Source organism: Danio rerio, chromosome 4 (assembly GCF_052040795.2).
Source record: "Danio rerio strain M-AB ecotype USA chromosome 4, GRCz13ab, whole genome shotgun sequence".
Classification (NCBI taxonomy): Eukaryota; Metazoa; Chordata; class Actinopteri; order Cypriniformes; family Danionidae; genus Danio; species Danio rerio.
In genome coordinates, this window is record NC_141024.2 from 44,974,839 (window position 1) to 44,988,524 (window position 13,686).

At 37.5% G+C, this 13,686-nt stretch overlaps 4 protein-coding genes and 4 non-coding genes across 14 annotated transcripts in view; 2 read left to right on the plus strand and 6 right to left on the minus strand.

The window, feature by feature from the left end:
* LOC148681268 (uncharacterized) overlaps positions 1-13,686 on the minus strand; it is a 482,092-nt gene that overhangs the window by 395,452 nt on the left and 72,954 nt on the right. The gene's annotated exons all lie outside the window — the stretch shown is intronic.
* The window catches only part of LOC141377041 (uncharacterized), a 441,555-nt gene that overhangs the window by 320,636 nt on the left and 107,233 nt on the right, over positions 1-13,686 (minus strand). The window lies entirely within an intron of this gene.
* The window catches only part of LOC148681379 (protein NLRC3-like), a 134,468-nt gene that overhangs the window by 57,855 nt on the left and 62,927 nt on the right, over positions 1-13,686 (plus strand). The gene's annotated exons all lie outside the window — the stretch shown is intronic.
* LOC103910934 (uncharacterized) overlaps positions 1-13,686 on the minus strand; it is a 492,719-nt gene that overhangs the window by 21,130 nt on the left and 457,903 nt on the right. The window lies entirely within an intron of this gene.
* trnas-uga (transfer RNA serine (anticodon UGA)) lies at positions 2,669-2,750 on the minus strand. The gene has a single exon. It is a non-coding gene; the product is annotated as a tRNA-Ser (tRNA).
* trnas-uga (transfer RNA serine (anticodon UGA)) lies at positions 3,708-3,789 on the minus strand. Its single transcript has one exon. It is a non-coding gene; the product is annotated as a tRNA-Ser (tRNA).
* On the minus strand, positions 3,905-3,977 carry trnak-uuu (transfer RNA lysine (anticodon UUU)). The gene has a single exon. It is a non-coding gene; the product is annotated as a tRNA-Lys (tRNA).
* trnas-acu (transfer RNA serine (anticodon ACU)) lies at positions 6,644-6,725 on the plus strand. Its single transcript has one exon. It is a non-coding gene; the product is annotated as a tRNA-Ser (tRNA).

Below are 13,686 nucleotides of genomic sequence, written 5' to 3' on the forward strand. Positions count from 1 at the left end.
CACATTTTTATTCAGACATGTCTCTGTTATTTTTACAGCCAAAACCAAGCTCATGGTGAGGGCTAAACCAAGATAACAGTGCAGGCACACAGAATCGTATCTTCTAAGACAAAACATAAGCTATTCTTTATTCCCATAATGTTACTGTCAGTTTCTGTGCTTAATTTTTGCTACTAGCCCCTCAATATTTAGATTTTAGCTTTTCAATGACCATTAAATGCCAAAGGAATACTTTTTTTTTTCTTAAAATCAGTTCTAAAATAATTTTATACCCGAGAGCTTAGCTGAGGCATTTACTGCATTCTGCTGTCACCTATTTCTTTTTATATCAGAGTTCAACACCAAAAGCAAGAAGAAATTGAGAGGGCAATCTTACCAACAGCGCTTGGCTTCTGCTTGTTGAATCTGCAAACCATCCCAAGAAGTGCAAACTGTCCAGTCCGGTCCAATCCAGTTAGGGTCATAATTTTCTTGGGATTGCTCCTGGTGCATCATTGATCAATCAACCTCACACTGATATTTCTAGGTATCTTGTCTGACTTTTGTGGCCACTACTATCTATATGGAGCTCTATTATAATGTTATATGTTATTTTTATTCAATTATTTCTTTCCCTAATTATCTGACCTACACTATTCTTATGGCATGCCTTTTGTCTGTGATGTAGTTAGATATCAGTGGTGGAACTTTATTACACTCTCGGGTTAATTTAGTCCACTACTAAATAAAAACCAGTCCAAGTTTTATCCCCGAGAATGTCTTAAAACACACCCATCAACTGAGTATTTTAACTCTGGGTGAAGGACGAGGTACACCCCTCAACTACTGTTACACTTATAACTTATCACTATAGGTGTACCGCAAAAATGCACCAGCTCGCTAAGGGATTCCACACAAATCTACCACAAATTACTGTGAATCCACCGGTGCCTTTCATTCACGTCTGAATGAGAAACCAACACTTTCATTCACGTCTGAATGAGAAACCATCACTTTCATTTACGTCTAAATGAGAAACCATCACTTTCATTTACGTCTAAATGAGAAACCATCACTTTCATTTACATCTAAATGAGAAACCAACACTTTCATTCACGTCTGAATGAAAAAACCAGCAGCGTTCCGTTACTACCCACTACTTCACAGACAATCCCTAGTCTATAATTTTTAAATCTTCCTACCTTCATTTTGTTGATTGATCAATGGTGTTACCAGTAAACAAGTGCCCGCATCCTCCACCAAAACTCTAGGGATAGTTTACAGTTTAACCCAAAGAATGACCAGTCTGGTAGATGAAGAAGAGCCAGAGTCAGAGATTTAAATAAATAAATCAAGTTTACTGAAGATAGTTTGCAGTTTCATTCGCAGAAGCCAGCTTCAACACTCGCAATGAGTTCCTAGGCCGCTCTGCTTACAATCACCAATCAATAACAATTATACTCTCACATAACGTCATTAATTGTGTCATACATATTTGGTGTTCTAACCTGATTGGTTAAAACACAGATAAACTAGGAACATTTCCACGTGAGGTTCGTGCGTACAATTCTGAACAATATCTAAACATAAATGTCAGACATCCTTTAGACTGATTAGAGCTGACTCCAGACCTGTGAAATGGATCAACAATCAAATAGAACACACACACACACACACAAAGTATAATCTGTTTCTTATCCAAGGCTGACTGTACTGTAAGCCGTCTTATCGAAACTGGTTAAAAACTGGTATAATCTACATTCAAGCAGTTATATTCTTACTACATAAAGTCTATCTTGAATAAAAAGTAGAATAACTTTAAAAGATTTAACCGTAAAACTATAGCAAAATCACTTTAGACATTTTAGACAGTATTAACTCCAAGAAATAACAATAGAAACAGTTGTTTCCAGTCCTCAGCCCTCAGTTCCACTCAAGGTCTCCATGACCTCTGACCTAGTTTGCTGGCTCCTGAAAATAGGTATAAAGAGACAGGCAAATGCACTGAACATTCTTATATTAAGCAATGTGTTAACTTATTCATTAATTAAAATCAATTCACAGTTAAATACTGAGAAACAGGATGATGAAAAGGATAAACGTTGGTCCATGATGAGATGTACTGGAAAACAGAAATCCGAATCCTTCATAGGAGACATTAAATAGATCAATGATAACTGCAGAAGGTCTTTCTGCTGTTGTGGCAATGAATTGCCACAAGTCAACAATTGAAAAGATTCCTTCCATGCCTTAGAAGCGTGACTTGATCAGTACTTATCTACACAGCATGCTGGCATCAAAGATCCTGTTTCTCATATCGAATCCCTAGTCTTCCACACTTTAGGAAACGTAAACATTCAGGACGTGCCATTAGCACAGCCTGCACTAAAATGTGGTTGGAGATTATTGATGGCAACACCGATGTCACCTTGAAAAACCTGCCGTGACCCAGATTCAAACCGGGGTTGCTGCGGCCACAACGCAGAGTACTAACCCCTATAGGATCACGGCGAGCTACTGGACAGCCGTTGTAGCTCTTGTGTGGCATGTTCCTCCCTGTGATATGCCCCCTTTCTGTTCAGTGAGAACACGCTGTTGTTTTTCTCCTCCTACCAGCACAACGCTTTTCCCAAGAAACAATGGAAATGCAAACATTTGATGACTGCTGCAATTTTAAAAAGTTAGAGGACGTAGTCGGCAGGATTCGAACCTGCGCGGGGAGACCCCAATGGATTTCAAGTCCATCACCTTAACCACTCGGCCACGACTACAAGATTGTCAGAAATGCCATGTCTTCATGACTAGTACACGTATTGTGCATCCAGAGGAAACTTTCATCAAGTGATAGCTCAACGGCAAAAGCTGTGGCTCCACAAAATGAGCATCACACAGCCAAACACGGACTTGAACCCTGGACCCTCAGATTAAAAGTCTGATGCTCTACCAACTGAGCTGTCCGGGCTCTACAACAGTAATTTACAAGTAGGCAAGGTTTACGGTTGTGGTAGGCGCAGACCTTTACAGAACTCTAAAGTTTACCGTGAGATGAGGTTTAAGCTTATGGTTGGTGTGGATGTTGCTAAAACATGACAGGTTACTTTGATGTTGGGTTTATGGTTGTTGTAGATGTAGACATCAGTACAACACAATAGTTTGAACTCCATGTCATGTAGGAGACATTAAATAGATCAATGATAACTGCAGAAGGTCTTTCTGCTGTTGTGGCAATGAATGGTCAGTCAACAATTGAAAAGATTCCTTCCATGCCTTAGAAGCGTGACTTGATCACTACTTATCTACACAGCATGCTGGCATCAAAGATCCTGTTTCTCATATCGAATCCTTAGTCTTCCACACTTTAGGAAACGTAAACATTCAGGAAGTGCCATTAGCACAGCCTGCACTAAAAGGAGGTTGGAGATTACGGATGGCAACACAGAGTTCAATGCCATTGTCACCTTGAAAAACCTGCCGTGACCCGGAGTTGCTGCGGCCACAACGCAGAGTACTAACCACTATACGATCACGACGAGCTACGGGAAAGCCACTGGCCCTTAACTCTCTGTCATATGTCTTTAAAAATGGAAGGCCCCCAGAGCAGTCAGTTAGCATGCGCTGCCATTTTATCTTTGGTGCTTTTCCCTTCCAGCACAACCCTTTTCCCAAGAAAGAATGGAGTTACAAACAATCATGGAATGTCGCAAACTAAATCCTGCGCACTGCCTGGACGTAGTCGGCAGGGTTCGAACCTGCGCGGGGAGACCCCAATGGATTTCAAGTCCATCGCCTTAACCACTCAACCACGACTACAAGACTGCTTGGCCTGCCATGTCCTCATGTCTAGTACACTTGTGCATGCAGATAAATCTTTCGGCAAGCGACAGCTCAACGGCATAAGCTGTGGCTCCACAAAAAGAGCCTTACACGCCCAAACAGGGACTTGAACCCTGGACCCTCACATTAAAAGTGTGATGCTCTACCGACTGAGCTATCCAGGCTCCATGGCTTGGCTTTACAAGCAGGCAAAGTGTAGGGTTGTGGTGGGTGCAGACCTTTACGGCACACAAAAGTTTACCGTGAGGTGGGGTTTAGGTTTATGGTTGGTGTAGATGTTGCTAAAACACAACAGTTTACTGTGAGGTTTTGGTTAATGGTTGTTGTAGGTGTAGACATCAGTACAACACAATAGTTTGGACTCCATGTCATGTAGGAGACATTAAATAGATCGATGACAACTGCAGAAGGTCTATCTGTAGTTGTGGCAATGAATGGAGACTTAACAATTGAAAAGATTCCTTCCACACCTTAGAAGCGTGACTTGATCAATGCTTATCTACACAGTATGCTGGCATCAAAGGTCCTGTTGCTCATATCGAATCCTAAATACATGAGAATGGGAAAAATAAATGTTTTACCAGAAAAAATCTAATTTAAAGAGGAGAAAATCGATATGAAAATTTTAGGTATAAGGGTTGGTAAAAATGAAAATGAAACAAGGAATTTAGTGTGGGAGGAAGATAAAGATATTTTTTAAATAAATGAGGGGAAATACAAGAATATATATTATGGATGAAACCCAAAGAGAATATGATGAATAAAGTTCCAGAATTCTATAAAAAGGTTATCAAAGCATGGGGAGATTTTAGAAAGCATATTGATTGTTCATTTAGTAAAGAAGAGATTTTAAAGCAACAGCTGTTTTTAAATGAATACATTAAAGAAGGGAATAACACTATTTTTATAAGAAATGGTTTAATGCAGGAATAAAGCAAATTAAAGATATTTTATATGAAGTGATACCTGGTTATGTACAGGCGCAAGTAATAATAGGTACAAAAATAGAAAACTATGAAAATGAAACTAAAAGAGTAATTGAAAATCAATTTAACAACACCAAAAGAATGGAAAGAAAAGAGAAAAAATAAATTGGAAATGCACAGCGATGAAGGAAGGGTGATTAACTTTAAAGAAAATCAATATGCTTTTAAAGATGGTATACTGAAAATGTTTTATTCTTGCTTATCTAAAGACGTGTTTGTAACACCCAAAGCAGAAGAGTACTGGAAAAGATTATATTCCAATATCGAAAAGAAGGAAATATGGCAAAATTTGAGAGCTTGGTGGAAAAGTCCAAATTTAGAGAATTTTGATTACATTTTAAGACAAAACTGTTTATTAAGCAAAATGAGATTGTGTAAAATAGGTTTGGCAAATCGTCACCTTAGAATTATAAGGTTCTATCTGTGTACTGAATGACTTTGAGATATTGAGCTTAAAAGTTTTTGCATTCCATATATCAAACAACATGTGTGTAGCATTTCTCTTTCATACATTGATCATTTGCATTTAGAGAACCCTTAGGGTCTCTGTCATGACAAAGTTACTTTGCACTTACAAATTGGAGTAAAAAAACACAGTAAATGTAGATAAAACCTTCTCATTCTGAAAAGTCATTTTCTACTTGGAATTATGAGGTTCTATCTGCCAAATCATTCATTGAAGCTTTACTTTTCAAGAAATACAATAAAAAATGTATAAGTTGGTGTTGTAACAATATGTTAATACTTGAGAAAGTAAAATTTTGGTTTCTATAACATTTATTTCATGTTTTAGGATGAATATTTTTCTTGTTCAAATTGAGCTTACAAAGCTGGGCTAAATATATTTTTTTTCCAGTGCAGATGTTAGTTTTATCTAATTAATATGTTAATATTTATGACATTTTATGCTTTACATGAATTATTGAATCATATTTATTGAATTATATGCCCTATAAATTAAATTAAGTATTTGCCCTTCAAGGCTTAATATTAAATTTAAAGACTTTAAAAGAAATAGACGATGACCAGATGAGTTTAATAAACACTGAAAAGTGTTTCACTGACAACATGTAAACAAATAAATATATTTCACATTTAATATAGACATTTTTTAATATTGATCTCTTTTTCAACAATATAAAATCTAACATTTCATTTCAATGTCGGTGACGCTATGCCACAGTGGGTAGCACAATCGCCTTACAGCAAGAAAAACGCTGGTTCAAGCCTCAGCTGGGTCAGTTGGCATTTCCCATCCTTGTCGCTCATTTGTTCTGGCGTTTGAAAGAGGCTGGTGCTTCTGTGGAAGGTGTTTTACTCGCACCCTCTTATCGTTTTGATGGATGTTGTTGCAAAATTTTATGTCATCTTTACTGAAAATAGCTGCAAATACATACAGAAATGCCATAGTCCAGCCCCCATCAGTAAAGTGAGTACATACATGACGAGGTGGCCGAGTCCATTGAATCCCTTTCTTACTGTTCATATGCTCCGTCGTTCATATGGTAAAACTGAAAGTCATTTTACCGAAAAATAGTTGCAGAAACATACATATACAAATATGTGCCACAGTCCAGGCTCCACCAGAGAAGAGGGAAAATATGTGACGAGGTGGCCGAGTGGTTAAGGCATTGGACTGCTAATCCATTGTGCTCTGCACGCATGGGTTTGAATCCCATCCTTGTCGCTTGTATACTCTGGCGTTTGAGAGAGCCTGGTGCTTCCGTGGAAGGTGTTTTGAAGGATTTTATTGCAAAATTTTATGTCATCTTTACTGAAAATAGCTGCAAACACATACATAAATGCCATAGTCCAGTCCCCATCAGGAAAATGGCTTTATACATGACAAGTTGGCCAAGTGGTTAAGGCGATGGACTACTAATCCATTGTGCTCTGCGCGCGTGGGTTTGAATTCCATCCTTGTCGATTATATGTTCTGGCGTTTGAAAGAGGCCGGTGCTTTCGTGACAGGTGTTTTACTCTCACCCTCTTATCGTTTTGAAGTTTGCAAAATTTAAAGTCATCTTTACTAAAAATAGCTGCAAATACATACAGAAATGCCATAGTTCAGCCCCCATCAGGAAAGTGAGTACATACATGACGAGGTGGCTGAATCTATTGAATCCCATTCTTGTCGTTCATATGCTCTGTCGTTCATGTGGCAAAACTGAAAGTCATCTTACCGAAAATAGTTGCAGAAACATACATTTATAAATTTGTGCCACAGTCCAGCCTCCACCAGACAAAAAAGTAAAATATTTGACGAGGTGGTTAAGGCAATGGACTGCTAATCCATTGTGCTCTGTACACGTGGGTTCGAATCCCATCCTTGTCGCTCGTGTGCTCTGGCCTTTGAGAGGGCCTGGTGCTTCCTTGGAAGTTCTTTTACTCGCACTCTCTCAGGGTTTTGAAGGATGTTGTTGCAAAATTTTATGTCACCTTTACTGAAAATAGCTGCAAATACATACATAAATGCCATAGTCCAGGACTTCCGGTTGGGTGAGCGATAGGATGGCAGCATAGAACGTACTCTCCCGGTCAAGGTGTTCAAAAAGCCCCTATACTTTTACCAATTCAAGTGAGCTTTGCGCTTGATGACTTCAAAATGAATGGGGCAAAACCTAAAAAGGGGAATTCAAAGCCAAAATTAAGCGAGGAGGAAAAGGAGACGAGGATTGATAACGACAAGCTAGGCCTACCTGAGAAAGAACATGGCGCCAAAACTTTGCGAGCAGTGAGAGCACTCAGCAGAGATATCTCCGAACTGAAGACGGATTTAAGAAAAGAATTCAGCCAATTCAAAGAAGAGTTGAAAAAGGATATGAAAACAGAAGTGGACAAGCTGAAAAGCGACATAAAACAGAAGCTTGAAGGCATCTCTGAAAATATTCAGTCACATGGCACAAGACTGAATGAAGCAGAGAAGCGAATAACTGAACTCGAGTTGGCAAACCTTGAACTAAAGGACGTCTTACTGCACACCTTGAAAGAGCAAAAAATGATGCAGAATAAGGTCACAGATTTCGAGGGCCGATCGCGACAGAATAATATCCGAATATACGGTATTAAAGAAGGAGCAGAAGGGACCTCCATGATTAATTTCATCACGTCTTTGCTAAAAACTGAGCTCTCACTGGACTCCAATTTAGACCTGCGGGTACAGAGAGCGCACAGATGAACCGCAACACGATGGCAAGCCGATTTTCTTTGCGCATGATTTCCCCATGGAGATTAATGCAAAACTGAAGGAATATAAAGAAGTAAAAAAAGTCCTCAAGGAGAACAAAATCAGATTTCAGACGCCCTACCCAGCCAAAATGCGAATACACTGGGAGACAGGACCACAACTTTACGAAAGCGTGGCTGAAGCTACGAAAGACTTGAATAAGAGAGGATATACGGTGGATGTGACGATGACGCAGCAGGTATCCAAAGACCCCCGGTGTCGATGGTAAGAAAGACTGACACGCCGTACCCAGTGGCTAAGAGCTGGACGGATCGCTCCTGATCGTGTTCGGGAAAGATTGAAGAGCTTTCAGAGACAAACACCGAATGAAGATTAACTGTTGAGAAACACTGCTGACTGTTAACGTTAAAGAGGTATGCGGAGGCACTGTTACGATACACAACTTACTAATAACACTATTTCAAACTACTTTATAAGTGCGAACTGACTTCGGCTGAAATACTTGAACTCTAACCATTCTACAATTTGTTTGAATATGTGTTCTTCTCGATTGAGTCATTTAAAAGGTAAAAACTACGTTGTTCTGGACTGAATATGTTTCATTTTGTATTTGAACAATCCTCATGATTCCTAGTTGGTTGGAATCCTCGAGTGGATATAGAAATCATTTTGTTTAAAATAATATTTACTTAACTTAATAATCTGAGTTAAAAAGAAAAAAGACCGGGGACAAGTGATTACATTTGTATGTTAGAAATGAGGGGCCCCTGCAAGAGGCAGGAATAAATCCTTCTCCCCAGGATTGGAGCTGGGTTTTGCTGGGTAAAATATGGTCCACAACTTTGAAAGCCAATGTTCTTTTTTCTTTGTTTATTTTTATTATCATTTTTGTTAGTTCTAAAGGTTGCCAACTTAACTTTCTGAAATTACTATGCAAAGATATGTTAAAATTGCATCTTTAAATGTAAATGGGTTAAATAACCAAATTAAAAGGAGTAAGGTTATAGCCAAAATAAAACGTGAAAAAAATCAAATCATATTCTTGCAAGAAACACACCTTTCCCCATCTGAACGTAATAAACTTTTAAAAATTTGGATATACACAAACTTTCTATAGTTCTTTTAGGAAAAATAATAAAAAGGGAGTTTCAATATCAGTACATAATTCTCTTAATTTTGAGTTGCTAAAAGAGATATCAGATAAAGAAGGCAGATATATTTTGCTTCAGAGAAAACTAAATGAACAATTAATCACTTTAGTAAATATCTATGCACCCCCTGGCAGTAAAACACTGTTCAATACAATTATCAACCTTTTGGCTATGGAAACTAAGGGAATAACAATATGTGCAGATGATTTCAATATAGTTCATAACCAACAAAAGCACACTTCCAATAATAAAAGAATTAAAACGGCTTAATTAAGAAGTTTTAAGAATTCATTAAAAGATCTTGGAGTATTACATGTTTGGAGAGATCTTCACCCCTCAAAACGAGAATACTCCTATTATTCTTCACCCCATGCAGTTTACAGTAGGATTTTTTTATGTTTAGCAGGGACAGACACAGGCAAAATACAAGTATACTAGGGAAAACAGAAGTAGTGGCCCAAATTAAATCAGAAATTATACTTAAAGAATAATGATAATGGGGAAGTAAGTCCTATAATCTTATGGGATGCAGCTAAAGCTTTATTACGAGGCAGATTCAGCGTCTGCTGAACGTGACGTCTGCGTCTGCCAAATGTGACGTCTGTGTCTGCCGAACATGTTGTCTGCCACATTACTGTTCCGCTGCTTAAACGTGACGTCTGCGTCGCGTCTGCGTCTGCTTCAAGGGTTTGCAGCACATTGCGTACACTTATTCCTGCTTTATTATACCTATTCATTCTCTATCAGTGTTTTCACTTATCCTCAGTTATGTTTCATTTGCAATTAAGTGCTTTTTACCTTTCTTATTTATAGCTTTTTATTCCAAATGGTAATATTTATACAAATGATATAAACATTTTGGTATGCCATATATGGTTATACCTATATTGCTTCTTTTATTGTGGTTACAGCTCATTGGTGTGTCTACAGTTTTGCAGCAGTGTGTGTGCACACCTGATGGCTGTGTTTGACCTATAGTTCATGTGTGTGCTCATTTGAAGGCCTTTGCTTTGACATTGAAAGGAAATTCCATTATGAAAAATTTCTGTGTCAAAAGCATCCAAGTGTGTTTAGTGATTTGCAAATGACTGTGTGTAATGTTTTGCAAAAAGTGTGAAGCTGACAATGTGCTTACAGTTGTGCAGATCTAGCCTTGTGTTTTGCTCCATGACTGTACGGTTTTGCTAATTTTAGGAAAAGTTTAATTTTAGTGTGTTAGCAATCATGAGAAACTGTAACTGGGTATTATGTATAAACTGTTACAGTTTTTTACAATGGCTATGACACTTTTATCAATACATTTAACAAGTTTCCTAAACTCTTAACACAGTTAGCACAACATCCGTCTTCGTGGGCTATACAATTAACACATTTCTTGTTGTTTTGACAGAAAATGCATCCAGTTAACACAAATTTAAAATGCTTTAACTTCTTTTACACACAAGCACAACCCAGAACAAAACAATGTAATTTTACAGTCAAATTTACAAATGCTTTAACACAGTATGTCAGAACAGATAACACCATGTTCTAAACAGAAATTATATAGGATAAAGTCAAAAGGAACAGCTTTTCTAATTGTGAATTGAAACACAAGTTTATTCCCTGTATTTTATTCAATTGCCAATGAGAAACAGCATATTGCGGTTATATAAATAAATAAATAAATAAATGTGTGTGTGTGTGTGTGTGTATGTGTATATATATATATATATATATATATATATATATATATATATATATATATATATTTCTTTATTTATTTATACAACTGCAATATGCTGTTTCTCATTGGCAACTGAAAAAAGATATATATATATATGACAGCTGATTCCCATCTAGAAAGCACACTCATGTCTTGTTTTGGTTTTTCCAATCACATGATCATATGTTCTAATAGAGGACTCTTGAGGTATTTGAAAGGAACAGTGAGCGCATCAAAAAACTCTGTCACCAATACGTCCATGTAAGATTATGCAATACAGTCATTACTGTACTATACACAGTGTGTTTTGCAGTAAACTACTCTTTAAACCTGGAGTTCATTAGTACATACAGTACATATACAGTACAGCATTTGCATACACTGTGTCTAATTACTTTCAGAGAGTCATGAAGTTAGAGGCCAATCAAGTACCACATGAAATTTTGAATGTTGACAAGGCTGGGGATGTCAACGTAGGAAAAACATAATAGGCCAAAGGGCCACAGTTACCGTGCCGGGCCTCAGAAGATATCAAGTATAATGTGGATGAGAACATGTGGCAAAAGACCGGGCAGTATAGAAGATCACTTTGTTATTTTATTATAATTGTGGTGCTTTTCCTGTTTGCACTGATGTCCTTCTGCAAAAAAGTCTGTACTGCAGAAATTCTGTGTCTGTATTTTTTTTACATAAACTGTAAATTTTATAAAGCAATTTTTTTTCTATGTTTTGTATAGAATTTTTGCCGTAAACGAAAGAAAATGCATGCATTTACTTAACCCAACAAAACAAAACTGTAACGAGACTTCAAATATAAGGGCAGAGCTGGCACATAAACTAATGCAGTTTCTGTAATGTCAGCTGATGATAGTGTTTTTATTGTCAGTGTGTTCTGATTGACTGAATGTTTATGTTGGAAGAGAACATGTGTTAGTGTTTTGAACAATAATTTCATTTTGAAACATGTTTGCAGTGTTTTGTTAGACATGGTGTAGTGTGTTCGTTTATTATTGTATTTTGAAAAGTAGTTTAGAGGTTTAGTTTATAATGTGTGATTTTGAGCTTAAAATTAACTGTTTTGCCAGTTGTGTATTTTAGGTGTGTTGCTGCGTTAAGAGTTTAGCAAACTTGTTAAATGTATTGAAAAAAGTGTCATAGCCATTGTAAAAAACTGTAATAAAACTTATGCAGTCTGCACCCTCAAAATCAAAAAGTACAAAGACTGCCACCTGGTGGAGCAAAGAGAAAACTTATTGACAATAACTTTTTAGATCGCTTTAGTACAAATTGTGTATGATAATAGAAATGCAGAATATGTGACTTTTAAAAAAAATAAATATTACATTAATGTAGTCATATGTTTTGACAGTTAATATGCCAGTGATTATGCTTCACAAAAGTTGCAGATGCCTTTACCACTATCAAAATGCTTTTGTAAACATCCAGTTATTCCATACAGCGATTAAAAAATGGCTATAAAGAAAGTCTTTGCTAAATGTAGAACTAAATACATTGATATGCATTGAAATACATGATGAATACTCTTGACACATGAAAGTGTAAAGCCTGCAGCTCACAACAAATGTGAAAAGTTATTGCATGTTATATTTAACAAATCGTTTACTGCAAATTTTTTTTTGTAATTTTGCTCACATGGATAATTGAATATTACTCAGATGATGTCATCACGCTGCTGTGCCATCAGCCAATCGTTGCATTGCTGATCATGATTTCGAGGATCGATAGATCTGTCCTTCACAACACATGCAGCGATCTCAGATCAGTTTATCCAGACATTCTAATCTGATTTACGAACTTGTTTGAAGAACCAAATTAGCGAGAGATCAGTTATCAAGATTAAAAGATCCAGCATCTACCAAATCATCTTAGATCATTTAAGCTAGGTACAAAGAACGGACCCCAGCACTTATGCTTTTCACTCATCACAGCCTACGTGCTGCTGCTGATGTGACAATAAAAGTGATTTGATTTGGATTTGGCGACAGACACTAGAGGCCATGGTCTTTAGCCTACTTGTTAGAGCAACTGCTGTGCGGAAGGTCGCCAGTTTGATCTCAGCTTGGAGCAGGTTGGTTGGTGAAGGGCCAGCAGGGTTACACAGGCCTCGGTAAGCTCACTATTCAAATTCCTTTAACGTCATTGGATGAAAAATACAGACCAGTTTTTCTCCTTCTATTTATTGCCAAAACCCTACAAAGGGCTGTTTTCAACAAAATTTTCAAATGTTTAACTCACATCAAACTGCCTGAAGGATATCGGCTTGGAAAAAACATCACCAACTGTTTAATCATTTGCTTATTACATCAACTTCCCTGGAACTCCACACATTGAACAAAATTTTTCAATCCAGCTGTGATCATCTACAATTACCCCATGTAGTTCGGTAAAAAATGATTCTGGATGATCAGTTTTCCTTCAAAAAGGATATTGCTAACACAGCTCCATCATGGTGATCTGCACTTTTAACATCAGAAAAATGTGACTCTTCTTAACAGATCGTGCAGCACAACTTTTAGTGCAAACTCTTGTTATTTCAAGGCTGCACTCCAACAGTGCTCTTCTAGCTGGATTCCCATCCTGCACCCTTAATCCTCTACAGATGCTCCAGAACGCTGCAGCTCATTTGGTCTTCAATGAGAGCCCATGTAACTCCTCTCTTTATCTCTGCATTGGTTACTGTTCAAGGCTCAAATCAAGTTAAAATCACTGACTCTGCCACCTCTTACCTCCACCTACTGCTGAAGGTCAACATCCCCTCCAGAAGCCTGCAATCTGTGAGTGAGCACAAGCTATAAATCACTTTCCAAAACCTTTTCATTGACT